An 18,477-nucleotide genomic window follows, 5' to 3' on the forward strand; every position below is an offset into this window, starting at 1 on the left:
AGAGAAGTTGCTATAATTTTAATGTGTTTTCTAAAGATCATGTGTTGGAAACTTAACAGCCAATGCAACAGTGATGAGAGGTGGGACCCTGAAGAGGTGATTAGTTCACAAGGGCTCTGCTCTCTGCTCTCACTTAATGCTATTATCACAGGAGTGGCCTCATCATTGCAAGGGTGAGCTTGTTATGACTGAGTTTGACCCTCTGTTCTGTATTTTTTCTCTTCAACTATGAAATAATGCAGCAAGAAGGCCCTTGCTTGACAGATACCGTGGCCCTTCAATCTTGGACTTATGGCTTCCAGAACTGTTAACATAAATAAATTTCTGTTCATTATAAATTACTCAATCTGTCCTGTGCTATAGCAGCACAAAACAAAGGCCCTAGTTTAGTAATTTACAACCACTGAACACAATGATAGGTCAAATTATTGCTACTCCAAACCCTCATTAATATGAAAAATGTATATATGGTTGTCACAGTCTTTTCAAAAATAATTACATTGATGTGGTAGGTCATGCCTATAATCTCAGCACTTTGTGGGGCTGAGGCAGGCAGACCACCTGAGGTCAGGAGTTTTAGACAGGCCTGCCCAATGTGATGAAAACCTGTCTTTACTAAAAATAAAAATTTAACTGTGCGTGGTGATGCCTACCTGTAATCCCAGATACTCAGGAGGCATGAGAACCACTTGAACCCGGGAGGCAGAGAGCCAGGATCCTGCCACTGCACTCCAGCTGGGTGACAGAGCAAGACTCTGTCTCAAAATAATAATAATAATAATAATAATAATTACATGGAAAGTTAAGACCAATTAACTCTTTGGGGCCCAAATGAAGGGAATACTTGCCTTTATTTTCTTTTCATTTTGACCAGTGAAAGTGATTACAGAGCTTGAGAAAAAAGTAAAATTGAGGGTAAAATTTGATGTACTATGAGGAACTAAAATGTTTTTTTTTTAATTGTTGCAGTCATACGGAGGAAGTTCCATGGCTTTCTTTACAGAGTTGATTTCATTTTTTAAAAAATTAGCATGTTGTATATAAATTGAGTCATTAATGGAACAGAGTCGCTGAATTAAACATCCAGTTGCTATCTTTAAATGTGAAGATGCAAAATAGCACTGTAAAGATCAAGACATGGGAGCTTTGGAGCAGGAAATAAATTGATAGACACATATTATTTTTCTCCACAAGAGAGAAAAGAAAGGTCCAAGAGAATACACAGTGTGTGCAAGGTCATGTGATTAGACGTTGTCAGAACTGAGATTTAATTTGGGAGAAAGAAATGACTGAGAAGAAGAATTCTCCTCAAGAGTAGGGGGCTACTTAAGAGCAAACATATTTAAACTTAACAAAATATTATTGTTTTGTAATATATTAAACAAAATATTACCAGTTGGACATGGTTGTTTTCACTCATTCTGTGAGTTTGCTCCTGCATAAAAGAAAATGCATTCTAAATTACTTAGGAATATACATAACATCATCCATGAAATTTAGAATAGACTGTATTCTGTGTGAAGACTAGCAAAAAATATCAAAATCCTTTCTTTTCTAATGTTAGAAAAATCTTTTAGCTAAGGGCTAACCTCTCTATAGTTTGGGAAAATAAACAATGTGTAACGTTCATACTCTGGGGAAAATAATAACCTACCACTCCTCTAGGACTATGTATTTTCTATTTATGGCTATTAATTAATTATTTAAATTTTATATTTGGCAAATTTTAAATAAAATATTACCAGATAGGGTTGGTAGAACACACTCTCTCTTGGAATATATTTCTGCTGGAAAAAGAAGCATGCATTATAAAAACATAACACATGAAGGAAATACTAAAATATTTTAGTTTTAATAAATAATCTCACCTGGGCATGGAGAGCTTGCTAGGGAAGAGAAAACATTCTGTTTTAGTATTTTCATTTTATTTACTCATTTATAAGAAACATTTGCTGGGTACCTTCGTTTGCTCAGGGACAATGTTAAATCCTGAAGATACAAATATAAAATACTACAAAACCTCTCAGGAGGACCAGTTGGTTCTAATAGTTGTGGAGGTTACAGACTAGCTACATTATATCTACGGTACTAAAATATATTATTCAGGTAATTTTCTAGATAAATAATGATGAATTCTATTGGGGTACTGATATGTTTAAATCTATTTAGATATTATCTTAAACACAAGTAACCTGAACATGAAAACTAAAGTAACAGGATCCATATTGAATTCATTCTTGATTTTCATCTTCCTCTATTGATAACAGATTAAAAATGCTAACGTGTGGTTTTGCTCAATTGGAACAAAGCATTTCACAAAATCTTTATTAAGTCAAATTTATTTACAGTAACTGAAAGGTTTTTTTACTGTCCTCCCAAAGAAAGGCTTTTACGATACCCAAAAGCATCAAAACCAGTGATAAGCAGATTATGTGAGTTTTGAGAGAAGCAAATCTGATGTGTAGCATTCCTGATTCCTTTCCTAGTGTTTATACTGTTTCCTTAAATGGAAAGTTAATTTGACATATCTGTGATATCACAGGTAAGCATATTTATAAAATTCTCAACCAGGTCTGAATTTGCAAAAATAAACACACTGCAAATTCTTAATTTTAATGCATCATCAGGGAGGTTAAAAGATTTGCTGTAGAGTATAGGCACTTTCTCCCTGGTTAGTATTTATGGATAAGATATACAGCTTTAGTACAGGCATAAACAGAATGAACTTTGCCAGCAAATATTCAGGCAATCATATAAATAATTTTCCCATTATTGGTCAAAGCTAAAATAAATAATTTCTTAAGAAAAATAGAAATATACTTAGAAGTGGCCTCGATTTAAAATTTGTTTTAATTTTATAGTAGAATATGATTTTGTATTATAATGAGTAAAATATTACCAGCTGGAGTTGGTTGTATTTGTTCAGTCTACAAAACTGTTCTCATTTAAGAAGAAAATTATTCTCAAATGCTTGGATGTCATTCAATCCAACCCCATCATTTTAATATAATACAACAAGACTCTTACCATGCTCTTTCCCAAAGTTAGAGAATGAGAAGCTATTATGCCTACCTGAGTGCTATTTCTACCAGAAATAATTTGAACTTTTTCCATTATTACCTTTTAAAAACATTTAAAAAGCAACTTTTAGAATTTAAAACACAATTCTGTCTGATATAAATTAGTATCAGCTAATTTTAGTTACAGTATATCAGAATTATTAAGAAAATTAAAACTGTTTTTTCTGTTTTCTTACTCTGAAAATTTAAGTTGGTCAAGTTAGATTAGAATATTAGATGAAGAGGAAAAATAATTTTTCTAATATTATTCAAAATTTATTGACAGTTTACTATGTGTGATGGATTGCAATAATTGCTTTATATCATCTAATATTTATTATCATTACCATTTTAGGGTTTATTTATAGATTTATACTGGGAAAGTGAACTGCTTAACATCACATATGTATAAAAGGTAGAGCTTTGAGTCGAATTCAAGTATAACCAAATCTATAGACTGCCACTTAAATACTATGCAGACTCAAAAGGAAACTATAAAATACAAATATTCAACTGAAAGTGTGAATTAGACATCTAGGATTTTAAAAAGTTGTTAGTTTTATTTTTAGAGGGAAGTAAGAAACCATCTAGATTCCATCACACTACTTACAATAAAATTTAGTAGATATTGAAAAAGAGAATTTCAATACAACATTCTCACTCTTTTTTTGGTATATTTTCCTTTGATAAATCTTTAATGAAATTTTACCAGATAACATATTTTTCCATTGGTTTAGCATGTCTTCACTTGGAGGGTGTGTGTGTGTGTGTGTGTGTGTGTGTGTGTAAGTGTGTTTTAATTTATCCCAGAAAATATTAATATATTTTAAATTTAGCAAATATATTTTACCTCAGGCTTACTGAGAGTAGTTTCCTTTAGAAGATAAAAATATGCATAGTTTTAATTTTATGACATTAATTTACATTTAAAGTTAAAATATGATTCAACCAAACTATTACTAAATAACTACAGGAAATTGATATTAGGGATAAATTCCCAAATAACTGAGACAAGTTGAATAATTTGAAGCATATATTATAATCACATTGCTTTTCCTTTTCTCACTGCTTTAACTAGTGCATTACTCCAAATGTTGTGTGTGGATGCGAAGTAATAATTTTTATTCAATTAACAGAAAACCCATTTAACCAAGTTGGTTTTATTTTGGTAACTTGACTGAAGGTCTTCTCCTAAAGTCAAAAGAAAAACCACACCACATTTTATGTATGCCAACTTTTTTTCTCCAGATTAACACAAGGTAAAAGGTGAAGAGTAGTTGGAAGAGTCCAGTGTCTGATTAACCTAAAATTGGTTGCATTATAAATAGTTTATGAAATGTTTACTTCATTGGTTTGGAAGCATGATAATGGTTAGAATTTTTAATGATAAAATTGAGTTTTAACAAAATCTGTGAAGAACAGAGTAATTGTTAAAAAAAAAAATTGGAAATCACAGATGGCCAGATAAGATTGTTTGCCCAGAAATAATTTTGTAAATTTGTCTCTGACAAACAATTGCTTCCTTACATCTTTTGGATAGCAAACCACATACTAAAACTACAATAGTGCCACATGTACACCGCCTTGTACAATTAGACCTTATGGAATATGTAATCCTCACAGTACAAGTTTTCATAATTTTTTAAATTAATTGAGCCACTGAATTAATATCAAAATTATTTACTTCACTTGAAGAACTGGTGCTAGATTCCGATTGCTGAAAGAATGAAAACTAGTGTTAATCATCCCCTGGGATTTTTAGAATTTGAAGGAAAGTAGTTCCATACCATCATGTTGAAATGCTTACCATGGTAACATTGGAATTAAATAAGTGGTATGGAAAAATTCAGGCCTACTACATTGTATTTTTTTGGAGTGTCAATTTTACTGGAAAAATTATGGTGGTATGTTTATTAACTTATCTGGGAACATAAAAACTTTTAAACAATAGTTTTTAATTTAGGAAAACAAATAGGTTTATCATTGAGTAGAATGCAAAATTGACACTGATTTTTGTGACAAAAATGAAACTTCTAATGAAAAAACATATTTAACTGGGTACCCAGAACCCTGGGTTAAACGTCTATTCTCATCTCCCGTTGGAGCTTCTTTGATGTGAATAAAATGCAAACATTAAATATAATACATATTCTTAAGATGAAACTAAAATTACATTAGCTTTTAAGATATTTACTTTGAAATATTTATTTTTTCTTTAGAATCCTTTATGTTTATATTTGTATATCTATATAATTTTACTTCCCAAGTACTTACATATTATAAAAAATTAATTTTAATATTCAACAGACTTTATCTCTAGGAAGGGTTAATCATATGTAATAAGTCAGCATTTTAAAAAATAGATTCGTAGAGTAGGTAGTGTAGCTCATTGATCCCAGGTAATTGCTGGAACAGATTATTTCTGCCCAAGGAGAGGGAGGGGGCATGGGTTGACAAACTATTAGGTTGGTGTAAAAGTTAATTGCAGTTTTTGCCATTAGTTTTTAAAAATTGCAATTACTTTTGCACCAACCTAAGAGTTTTGCCATTATTTTTAATGACAAAAAGCACAATAATATTTGCACCAACCTATATCTATTAGGTAGCTTGCTCACTACCTGTGCCTAATATACTAATGCAAAAATCTTTCACACATACACTTGTATCTTAAATAAAAGAGTAATCTCATGCCCTGGGATGTTGGAGTAAGCGTTCTGTTAAAGTCTTATTTTAAACATTCATGCACCTTTTGTTTTTGTTTTGTCTTTTCATGAATAAGCAATATTTTTACTACTTATTATTTAAATGGTTTAAATTCTGTCTTCTGATTCATGAACATTAAATGTCATTCCATATTTTGTGTGTGTCTCTTTCAATTTTTTGCATCAATGTTTTATAGTTTTCATTGTCAAGATCTTTCATTTCTTTGACTAACTGTATTGATAGATATTTTATTTGTAGCTACTGTAAATGGGATTACTTTCACTTGATTTCTTTTTTATATTGTTCACTGTTGGCATATAGAGATGCTACTGAATTTTCTATGTTGATTTTGTATCATGAAACATTACTGAATTTCTTAATTCTAATAGTTTTTTTTTTAGTGAGTTCCTTAGGTTTCTCTAAATATAACATCATGTATCTAATCAGCCACAATTATAAGCTTAAGCCACCATGTCCAACCTGAGAGTATAGTTTAAATAGATACACACAGAACTAATCCCCATATTGCCTCACCGCTATAAGCAGTAAGGAGGTCAAAAAGACTGACTAGAAATCATTATCATGGCTCCTTCTATAATAAAAGAATAAATCAAAAGCAGTACTGCCTTTATAGGGAAATTCCATGAATGTTAAAGACTAAAACAATACAAGGGTGGTGAATCATATTATAATATGATAATATAATATTATTCTGTTTTCTTATTTGTCTTTGCAGCTGCTTCTTGGATAACAACAATTTATTATTACAAATTTTATCACAAATTTAATGAAGTGAAGTAGTAATTTAAATACGATCTCAGTTAATTCGTGATATTTACTTTCCAGATAGTAACCTGGTCAGTCTATTTTTTTATGTAAATTTAAAAACTAAAGAAAAAGAATATAATAAAATGCAAACAGAAGCAGTAAGTTTCTGTCTTACAAAATAGAAGCTTTCACCTCATAAGATAATATATAAATGCATATATAGTTGTCACACTCATTTTTGAAAATAATTACATTGACATGGTGGGTCATGCCTATAATATCAGCGCTTTGGGAGGCTGAGGCGGGCAGATGACCTGATGTCAGGAGTTTTAGACAAGCCTGTCTCTACTAAAAATACAAAAATTAACTGGGCGTGGTAATGCCTGCCTGTAATCCCAGCTACTCAGGAGGCTGAGGCATGAGAATCGCTTGAACCTGGGAGGCAGTGAGCCAGGATCCTGCCACTGCACTACAGCTGGGGGACAGAGTGAGACTCTGTCTCAAAATAATAATAATAATAATAAATTACATGGAAAGTTAAGACCAGTTAACTATTTGGGGCCCAAAAAAAAGTAATACTTCATTTTCTTTTGACTTTGGCCAGTGAAAGTGATTACAGAATTTGAAAAAAAAAAATAAAATTGAAGGTAAAATTTGATGTACTATAAGAAACAAAAAGGATTTTTCTATAGTTGCATTTATACAAAGGGAAATTCCATGGCTTTCTTTACATAGTTGATTTCATTTTTAAAAAATTAGCATATTGTGTTGTGTATAAATCCAGTTATTAATGGAACAGAGTCACTGAATTAAACATCCAGTTGCTATCTTTAAATGTGAAGACGCAAAATAGCACTGTAAAGATCAAGACATGGGAGTTTTGGAGCAGGAAATAGATTGATAGGCACATATTATTTTTCTCCACAAATGAGAAAAGAAAGGTCCAAGAAAATACACAATGTGCTCAAGGTCATATGATTAGACGTTGTCAGAACTGAGATTTAAATTGGGAGAGAGAAATGACGGAGAAGAAAAATTCTCTTCAAGAGTAGGGGGCTATTTAAGAGCAAACATATTTAAACTTAACAAAATATTATTGTTTTGTAATATATTAAACAAAATATTACCACTTGGACACGGCTGTTTTCACTCATTCTGCAAGCCCGCTCCTGCATAAAAGGAAATGCATTCTAAATTACTTAGACATCTTCTGGTACAACACATCTATCTTACATTGTGCCAGGAGTATACATAACATCATCCATGAAATTTAGAGTAGACTGTATTATGTGTGAAGATTAGCAAAAAATATCAAAATCCTTTTTTTTCTAATGTTAGAAAAATGTTTAAGCTAAGGGCTAACCTCTCTATAGTTTGGGAAAATAAACAATGTGTAAGGTTCATACTCTGAGGAAAATAACCTACCACTTCTTTAGGACTACATATTTTCTATTCATGGCTATTAATTAATTATTTAAATTTTATATTTGGCAAATTTTAAATGAAATTTTACCAGACAGGGTTGGTAGAATGCTCTCTCTCTTGGAATATATTTCTGTTAAAAAAAGAAGCATGCATTATAAAAACATAACACATGAAGGAAATACTAAAATATTTTAGTTTTAATAAATAATCTCACCTGGGCATGGAGAGCTTGCTAGGGAAGAGAAAACATTCTGTTTTAGTATTTTCATTTTATTTACTCATTTATAAGAAACATTTGCTGGGTACCTTCATTTGCTCAGGGACAATGTTAAATCCTGAAGATACAAATATAAAATACTACAAAACCTCTCAGGAGGACCAGTTGATTCTAATAGTTGTGGAGGTTACAGACTATCTATATCATATCTACGGTACTAAAATATATTATTCAGGTAATTTCCTAGATTAGTGATGATGAATTCTATGGGGTACTGATATGTTTAAATCTATTTAGATACTATTTCAAACACAAGTAACCTCAAAATGGAAACTAGAATAACAGTTACGGTCCAAATTAAATTCATTATTGATTTTCATCTTCCCCTATTGATGACAGATTAAAAATGCTAATTCGTAATTTTGCCATATTAGAACAAAGTATTTCAAAAGGATCAGAACCAGTGATGAGCAGATTATGTGAGTTTTGACAGAAGCAAATCTGATGTGTAGCATTCCTGATTCCTTTCCTAGGGTCTATACTGTTTCCTTAAATGGAAAGTTTGACATTTATGTGATTTCACAGGTAAGCATATTTATAAAATTCTCAACCAGGTCTGAATTTTTGAAAATATTCACACCATAAATTCTTAAATATAATGTATCATCGGGGAGGATAAAAGATTTGTGGTAGAATATCGTCAGTTTCTCCTTGGTTCGTACTTACGGATAAGATATACGACTTTAGTGAAGGCATAAAGAGAATAAGCTTTGCAAGCAAATATGCAGGCAATCATATAAACAATTTGCCCATTATTGGTCAAAGCTAGAATAAATAATTTCTTAAGAAAAATGGAAATGTATCTAGAAGTGGTCTGAATTTACAATTCAATGTTTTAATTTTATAGTTGAATATGGTTTTGTATTATATTGAATAAAATATTACCAGCTGAAGTTGGTTGTATTTGTTCAGTCTACGAAACTGCTTCTATTTAAAAAGAAAAATATTCGCAATTGCTTGGATGTCATTCAGTCCAACCCCATCGTTTTCATATAATAAAACAAGAATCTTCAATGCACTTTCCCAAGGGTAGAGAACAGGGAACTATTATGCCTACCTGAGTGTTATTTCTACCACAAATAATTTAAACCTGTTCTATTATTCCCCTTTAAAAACATTTTAAAAAGCAACTTCTTGAGTTTAAATTATAATTCTGTGTGATGTAAATTAGTACCAGTCAATTTTATTTATTGTATATCAGAATTATTAAGAAAACTGAAGCTGTATTTTTGGATTTTGACTATGAAGACTTAACTTTGATCAAATTAGATTAGAATATTAGATGAACAGGGAAAAATAATTTTTCTAACATCCAACATTTATTGACAGTTTACTATGTGTCATGGATTGTATTAATGACTTTACATAATCTGATATTTATTATTATTGCCATAACATCACATATGTATAAAAGGTAGAGCTTTGAGTCAAAATCAAGTATAACCGAATCTATAGACTGCCACGTAAATACTATGCAGATTCAAAAGGAAACTATAAAATGCAAATATTCAACTGAAAGTGTGAATTAGATACCTAGGATAAAAATAGTTTATTTCTAGAGAGGAATAAGAAAGCATTTATATTCCATTAGACTACTTACAATAATATCTAGCAGATGTTGAAAAGGAGAAATAATTTATTAATATAACAGTCTCACTCATTCTTGTATATTTGCCTTTGATAAATCTTTAATGCGATTTTTCCAGATAACAAATTTTTCCATTGGTTTAGCATGTCTTCACTCGGAAGGGGTGTATGCGTGTGTGAATGAAAGTAAGTGCATTTAAATTTATCCTGGACAAACTTAATACATTTTAAATTTGGCAGATATATCTTACCTCAGGCTTACTGAGAGAAATTTCCTTTAAAAAATAAAATCATGCATAGTTTTAATTTGATGACATTAATTTATATTTAATGTTAAAATATGAATCAACCAAACTATTACTAAATAACTGCAGTAAATTGATTTTAGTGGTAAATTCTGAAATAACTGAGACAAGATTAATAATTTGAAGCATATATTATAATCACATGCTTTTGCTTTTCTCACTGCTTTAACCAGTACATTGTTCCAAATACTGGGATGGATGTGAAGTAATGATTTTTATTTAATTAACAGAAAACCTACTTAACTGAGTTGGTTTTATTTTGGCAACTTGACTGAAGGTCTTCTCCCAAAGTCAAAGGAAAAAGCATACCACTTTTTATGTATGCCAACCTTTTTTTCTGATTACAGGGGCAAGATTAACAAGGGGCAAAGGGTGGAGAGTAATTGGAAGAGTCCAGTGTCTGATTAACCTACAATTGTTTGAATTCTAAACAGCTTTTGAAATCTTTACCTCATTGGTTTGGAAGTATGGTAATTGTTAGAATTTTTAATGACAAGATTGAGTTTTAACAAAATCTGTGAAGGACAAAATAATTAGTGAATAAAATTAATTTGGACATCACAGATGGCCAGGTAAGATTGTTTGCCCAGAAATAATTTTGTAAATTTGTCTCTGACAAACAATTGCTTTCTTACATTTTTTGGATAGCAAACCACATACTAAAACTACAATAGTGCCACATGTACACCGCCTTGTACAATCAGACCTTATGAAATATGTAATCCTCACAGTACAAGTTTTCATAATTTTTAAAAGTAATTGAGCCACTGAATTAATATCAAAATTATTTACCTCACTTGATGAACTGGTGCTAGATTCTGACTGCTGAAAGAAAGAAAACTAGTGTTAATTATCCCCTGGGATTTTTAGAATTTTAAGGAAGCTAGTTCTATATCATCACGGTGAAATGCTTACCATGGTAACATTGGAATTGAATAAGTGGTATGGAAAAATTCAGGCCTACTACATTGTATATTTTTGGAGTGTCAATTTTACTTGAAAAATTGTGGTGGTATGTTTAATAACTTATCTATGAACATAAAAACTTAATAATAATAGTTTTTAATTGAGAAAAACAAATGCAGGTTTATCACTGAGTAAAATACAAAATTGACACTGATTTTTGTGACAAAAATGAAACTTCTAATAAAGAGCCATATTGAACTGGGTACCCATAATCCTGGGTTAAACATCTATTCTTATCTCCCATTGGAGATTCTTGGATGTGAATAAAATAGTGACATTAAATATAATACGTATTCTTAAGATGGAGCTAAAATTACATTAGCTTTTAAAATATTTACTGTTTCTTGAAATCCTTTATGCTTATATTTATATATACATATAATTTTACTTCCCAAGCACATAGATATAAGTATGTACATAAATTAAAAGATTAATTTTAATATTCAGGAGACTTGACCTCTGGGAAGGGTTGGTTAACCACATGTAATAAGTCAGCATTTTAGAAAACATAACTGTAGAGAAGGTAGTGTAACTCACTGATCCTAGGTAATTGCTGCAACAGATTCTTTCTGCCCAAGGAGAGGGAGAGGGCGTGGGGTGACAAAGCATTAGGTTGGTGCAAAAGTAGTTGCGGTTTTTGCCATTACTTTTTATAAACTGCAATTGCTTTTTCACACAAACCTAAGAGTTTTGCCATTATTTTTAATGGCGAAAAGCACAATAACTTTTGCACCAACCTATACCTATGGGGTAATATGCTCACTTCTTGTGTCTCACATAATCATGTAAAAATTTTATATATACCCTTGTATCTTAAATAAAAGAGTAATTTCATGCCCTAGGATGTCAGAGTCAGTGTTCTGTTGGAGTCTAATTTTAAACATTCATGGATCTTTTGTTTTTCTTTTGTATTTGAATGAATAAGCAATATTTTTACTAATTATTATTTAAATGGCTTAAATTCGGTCTTCCAATTTCAATTTTATCTAGCACAACATTGTACATTTTTGAGTATAATACTATTGTTTTAGAAGTTCAACCAGCTAAAGTTAGAAAGGAATTAATTTAAAATTAGGATTTTAACATTTTAAAATTCAGTATATTATCTTGCTTAAGTTCAAAAGACAACCTTCTTAATATAAAGTACACTGTGTATACTATATATGATACCTAAGTGTAGAGTTCACTAGAGTAGACAGGTCTTACCTCAGGCTCTGCCATAATACGATTCTGAGGAAAGAAAGGACAGTTAATTTTATTTTTCATTACAAATAGTCAAATACAAAACTAATGACTACCAAATAAAATGGATGCCAAAGAAAACAGAAAACTGAGACAATATCAAAGTAATAAGAAAAATGAAGAAACCTGCCTACTTTATCTCTGAGCTAACTGAATCTGCATTTTGAAGTTTAAATAAAACATTTTGGATTCTTCTGTATTGTAGGAAATTAATGAAAACAAGTTTACATTTTCCTTTATCCAGCATGACTTTTTGTTTTCCTTCTTTTTAAATTTGGCTTTCTGGACACTGAGCCAAACACTGCACTGAAGCTCATGCAGTAAATACAACTGGACTGAAGGAGAGCACTGACTCAATGGTGTGTAAGCACCTAAGCAAATGAATTGGCTCCATCTAGTATGCTGTACTCAGTTTTCATGACTACAGTACTACAGAGAGCGGTGACATATCGAAAGAATTTATTTTTTATTTTTAAAAAATGCTGAATTTTTATTTTCAGTGTTTTTTAGTACATTCACAAAGTTATGCAACTGTCATCACTATCTAATTCCAGAACGTTTCTTTTTTTTTTTTTAATTTTTTATTGGATTTTAGGTTTTGGGGTACATGAGCAGAGCATGCAAGACAGTTGCGTAGGAACACACATGGCAGTGTGCTTTTCTTTCCTTCTCCCCTTCACCCACATTTGGCATTTCTCCCCAGGCTATCCCTCCCCACCTCCCCCTCCCACTGGCCCTCCCCTTTTCCCCCCAATAGACCCCAGTGTTTAGTACTCCCCTTTCTGTGTCCATGTGTTCTCATTTTTCATCACCCGCCTATGAGTGAGAATATGCGGTGTTTCATTTTCTATTCTTGTGTCAGTTTGTCGAAAGAATTTAAATTCAAAATATTTCTGTTGGTTTAGTTATTCTGGCCAACGTATGATACAGCACATCTTTTCTTTCTTTAAATTAGACTTATCTGTCATAGTTTTCATTTAAGACAATAATTTATTTTGGGAAATATGTTTTCTTTCTTTTCCTCGTGTTGGTTTAATAATTTTAAAACAAAAGATCTCACCTCAACAGATTCATTCCTACTATTCTGCCAAGACAGTCTACCAGGCAGGTACGAAACATTGCTATGAAGAAGTGTTTTTTATTGCATAAAGTTTGAGCACCTGCTCTCCCAATACCAATTCTACTAAAAAACTAGTGACAATTCAAATCAAAGATGTTATGTTTAAAGAAAATAATTGAGGATGACTATGTAAATATTCTTGAGCCAGATACTGTATTACTTCACATAACACCATTGATAAGACACTCACTTCATTCTGGTGATAACTGTGAACACATAATTGCATTTATTTGTTTTTTTTTTTTTGTTATTGTTCATTCATTTAACCACACTAAGGCCTTGTTTCATCACAGTTACATAATTAAGTCAATGAAATAATTATCTTGAGAATTCTCAGCAGAATTCATTACTCACTACAAAGTTGTGAGTGAAAAGTTCAAGGAAAGGAAAAAAACATAGAAAAATAATTTTTTCCCTAATGAAAACATTTTTTTCTACTACAAGAATATATACTTTTGCCATACTCTTTGAAGAATAACTTTGGTACCTTGATTTCATCACTCTGTTTTTCTCTCAGAACTTTTCTCTGCTAAAATTAATAAAGGGTAGCTTATAAAATATGTTTATATAAAGACAAACTTTTAAAATAATTTAAATTTCATTAATGTTTCTTACCCTGTTCATACCATTGATGTATTCCTTAGGGATAAAAAATAAGATATAAACAATATTAGTGAAACAATGCATAAGTGAGTGAAACTCTATGAGAAACTACTCCACACAGTGCTGATACAAATTTAAAAATCAGTTTCTTTTTCACAAATGAACTAATATTTCTTATCATATTATTTCTAACCTTAAGTTGTCTTTCCCACTGCACAATTAAGTCAATGAAATCAGTAGTCTTTAGAATTCTCAGCAGAATTAATTAGTACTGATATAAATTTAAAAATAAATCTACTTTTCATGAATGAACAAATATTTCTTTTATGTCATTCCTAACCTTTAGTTAGTCTTTCTCTTCACTGTCTTTGTGTAGGGCTAGTATATAAATATGCACTTGACAATATTTTTAAATTTTTTCCACTCAAACTTGTTATTCTTGACTTTCACTTTGTTTTAGGCACTGTTCTGAGTCTCCTGATCTTAACACTTGCTTTTCTTTGTTAATCGTATTGTATAACATGTCAAGTTATTCTTACCTCTCTTAACTCTAATGGTGTAGGCTATAAAAAATAAAAACAAAAGTTATGTTAAAATTTGTTTATACTTATCCATCAAATATCCATCAAATTTAGATAGTGCCCTTGAATTAAAATGTGATATTCTTCTATTCAACAATTAAGTCAAAAATTACAGAGAATATGACACATATAGGTATTATTTATAGTTAAGAGCATTCTATTATAAGGAATATGGAAATTGTAAACCTCTGCATACCATGGAAAGTATGCAGCAGAGTGTTTTGGAGAGGCAAACGTTTAGGTACAAATTAAAATTTAAAGTGGCTCTTTAATATATGCAGTATCTGATTTCTATGTTCTTTCTGGGCATTTGGGTGATTGAATGATGGGAAGTGCTGATCAACTTAAGAAAAAAAAATCTTTCTTTTTAGGCAATTTCTTGCTCTGTTTCCCAGGTGCTATCACGGCTGACAGCAGCTTTGACTTCCCAAGCTCAAGTGACCCTTGCACCTTAGCTTCCCAAGTAGCTGGAACAGCAAGTGCATGTCACCACCTCAGATTACTATTATTTTTTTTCAAATTTTTTTTGTAGAGACAGAGTTTGGTTATGTTGCTTAGGCTCGTCTCAAATTCCTGGGCTCAAGCAATCCTCCTGCCTCAGCCTCCCAAAGTATTGGGAATACAGGTGTGAGCCACTGCAACCCAGTGAAAAAACATTTTTGTAAATAAAATTAAATATTTTTTCCCCAGAAAGTATGATTTTCTAAGAATCAATGGATAACACTTACTAGATCAAGTCTGAGAAACTTTCTTTCTTTGATTTCCTATTGAAATTGAATTGTGAATTATAAAAATAATAAACATACCAAAAAACCCCCACATTATTCCAATTTGAACATAAGTGCTCCATTTAATTTGGTAAAGCAACATATTTCTTAGGTAGAGGCACAAATAATTAGTTTTAGTTTTATGATCTAATTCTAAACTCTAAAGGACACCTACACCTTAATTCACCAGGCCTTCTTTACCAGGCCAGGAAATTTAGTAAGTCTCTGCTTACCAAAATGACTAAGAAGTTGAATAGGAATTTCATCATAACAGAATTGAGAGAGCAATCCAGGTACTTGAGTTGTTGGATGTGTTTGAAGGGAAATAAATATTGTAATGAAGAAGACATTCAATATTCATGACAGCTAACTGAATGACAGAGAGCAAAGAAAGAGAGAATCTTGACTACCCATAAAGAGAGCTTACCTCACTGCTCTCTGATGGCTTCTGTAAGAAATAATAATTTTTAAATAGTATTAGTCTAGTTGTGCGACAGAATGGAGGATTAATTGTGCTCACAGAAAGTTGTGGTAGAGGTAACTTATTCAAGATTCAACATATAAAATGAGACCACATTGTAAATCACATAACTGAGTCTGTGTACCACTGAAGGAAAGCAAGAATACATTAAAATAAACATGTTTACATATTCAGTTTATTTAACTATTTCTCTTGAATAAAAAATAAGATTATTATTAACATAAATGTAAGTCCATGCGCCACTCTCTTAGTTTAGTGAGGGCAAATAACATCTGGCAGTTCTTGAACTAAAGAAATGGTATGTCAGCAAAAGTGAAACGGCTGTTTCATAGAAAGGGAAAAGCACATTTGGAGAATATGCTCCATAGTTTGAGTTCTTGGAATGCAGACAATTTAATTGAAGGAGTTCTAAATATCTAAGAGGCCGTTTCTGTGAAAGACAATGGAATAATTGTAAAACAAAAGTAACTAAAATGACAGTAACAATGTAATAATCCACATATAATAAGATGAATTTTGACACTGCTATTTTCAAAAGATATGTTTTTTAATAGCAAAATCTGTCAGAGACCAAGTTTCTCTGGGAGTAACAATTAAAAAAAAAAAAGAAAGAAAATAAAGAAACCATAGTGATTTTATAGGCAAATATCAAAGGAAAATAGTTTAATCATTTTCTTGCTTTAGATTATGGCTGGGAATTGAGAAAACTGTAAAACATCTTTAAAGAGTAAAGATTCTGGATTAGTTTAAATTAATCCAGAATAATAAATAATTTGTTTAGTTTTCTGAACTATTTATATTACATCATATTTCTACAGATTATTTTAAACCACGATACATAATAGAAAAATATGAAAAATATAGTTTCCTAATTTAAATGTTTGTCTAGATTTTATTTTTATCATCCCTTAACTTATATGAAAATTGATCTCAATGTGCATTTTGAGCTTGGAGTTAAGACTTCAGGTTGAACAGTGGCATAAACAAACAAATACAAGAACCCTATTGTTTCCTTTGGAATAAAGGTGTAGCATCTATTTTCTGGGCTGCTTTTCCCCACTTCTGTTAAAATGACAAGATAAGAACTACTCAGATGATTCATTCCTGAAGAAGTTTTATCATCGTTTTGGTAATTTTCAAGCAGAAATTTCTTTCTATTGATTATAGCATAAATAAAGGCTATTGGTTCAGAAGTTGACAATTACTGTTTCAGCACTTTCCAAAGGGGAATCTAGAGAACAAGTCTGTCAGTGCAAACAACAGACTATAGTAGCATTTCCGAAATTTTGCTTCTGTATGAGATAATTTTAGTGTTCAAATATCCCAGATCATCCCTCTAAACTGATTTTTTTTTTCTAGTCAGGTAATTTCTGTTTATTCTTCTCATTTATTAACTAAAACATAACAAGAGAACAGAGAAACTTTTTGGTTCATGTAAGTATCTAATTGATATAAACATTCTTTTTTTTTTGAGAAGAAAGGTAATTTTAATTCATACTACCTAGTTTCATTGTCCACAGGGACCACAATAAACTGATCAATCAATCAGTTGAATCACCCCAGTTTTCTATTCCTTGTGAGGGGGAAAAAGGTTGACACAAGCCATTCTCAAATGAGGGTTTGATTTTGGTTCCTAAAGTAGGATACATTGGAACATATTGCTCTGTGTTATATTTAGTAAAGAAATGTTGGGCAACTATTATATATATATATATATATATATATATATTTTTTGCCAATCAGTGTGAGCCTTGAACTCATGACCTCACCTTCACAAGCACCATGACATCCGGCCGGAGCCGCTTTGGACCCCTACATTTTTAGAAATATCATAATTCTGTAGTAAACTCAAGAAATAACCCTAAACACATTGTTTGATGCCATTTATTATGTTGTGCACTACCTTATTTATTCTTTTTCTCATTTTTAAATTTTTAGTTCTTTTTTATTGTGGAGTGCTTATAATTCAAGTCAGATATTTTATTCACAGTTAAAGCTCTCAGTGGACTATATAATCATTATGAAAATGTGAAGCATTATGGCATGTCTATGACTGCAGAGGCTAATTAGAGATCATCCATTGCTTTAAGATTATTGCTCTGAGTATCCCATGTTTGATGTAGTGTCAGAGTATCCGGTCATTTCTAACAAGAATCTAAAACTTTCTAAATTCTCTGCTAAACTTACAGGCCTGGCAAGAGCAACAGCCACAAGGCAGGTGAGAATGAAAAGCTTCATGGTTGTCAAAGCCTACGTAAGAGGATGAAAAAGGAAGAGTTAGGTATTATTATATTAAATACGTTTCATGAAAAAAACCTCGATTTTTCAGCAAAGGAGCAAGTTATGATAAAAAATAGGCTCATTTGAGGAGCAGTAATGTGAATTTTTATAATCTTAAAATTTTTAAAACTTTACTACCCAATACCAATGTTTATCATTCTATTTATTTTCTTAGTTCTTATATTATTTAGAAATACTAATTTTTTATAAACTTTTTTTTCACAAACACTTTATGACATTTGGTCTTTAATGTGATAATATGGCTTTGTCAGAGAAATAGAGAAGTGCTAATATTGAAATACAATAGAATAAA

At 31.1% G+C, this 18,477-nt stretch overlaps 1 long non-coding RNA gene and 1 other non-coding gene across 2 annotated transcripts; both read right to left on the minus strand.

Moving 5' to 3' along the window:
* Positions 1-1,330: 1,330 nt before the first annotated feature.
* On the minus strand, positions 1,331-8,189 carry LOC144581876 (uncharacterized). The gene is made up of 6 exons (XR_013533293.1): positions 8,170-8,189; positions 8,044-8,085; positions 7,658-7,699; positions 1,869-1,886; positions 1,743-1,784; positions 1,331-1,435 (listed from the first exon to the last, which is right to left on the minus strand). It is a non-coding gene; the product is annotated as an uncharacterized LOC144581876 (long non-coding RNA).
* Positions 8,190-10,916: 2,727 nt separating this feature from the next.
* Positions 10,917-18,143, minus strand: LOC103792011 (uncharacterized). Its single transcript, XR_013533294.1, has 6 exons — positions 18,072-18,143; positions 15,831-15,851; positions 14,595-14,618; positions 14,068-14,091; positions 12,297-12,320; positions 10,917-10,949 (listed from the first exon to the last, which is right to left on the minus strand). It is a non-coding gene; the product is annotated as an uncharacterized LOC103792011 (transcript).
* Between the last annotated feature and the right edge of the window lie 334 nt (positions 18,144-18,477).

This window comes from Callithrix jacchus, chromosome 3 (assembly GCF_049354715.1).
Source record: "Callithrix jacchus isolate 240 chromosome 3, calJac240_pri, whole genome shotgun sequence".
Classification (NCBI taxonomy): domain Eukaryota; kingdom Metazoa; phylum Chordata; class Mammalia; order Primates; family Cebidae; genus Callithrix; species Callithrix jacchus.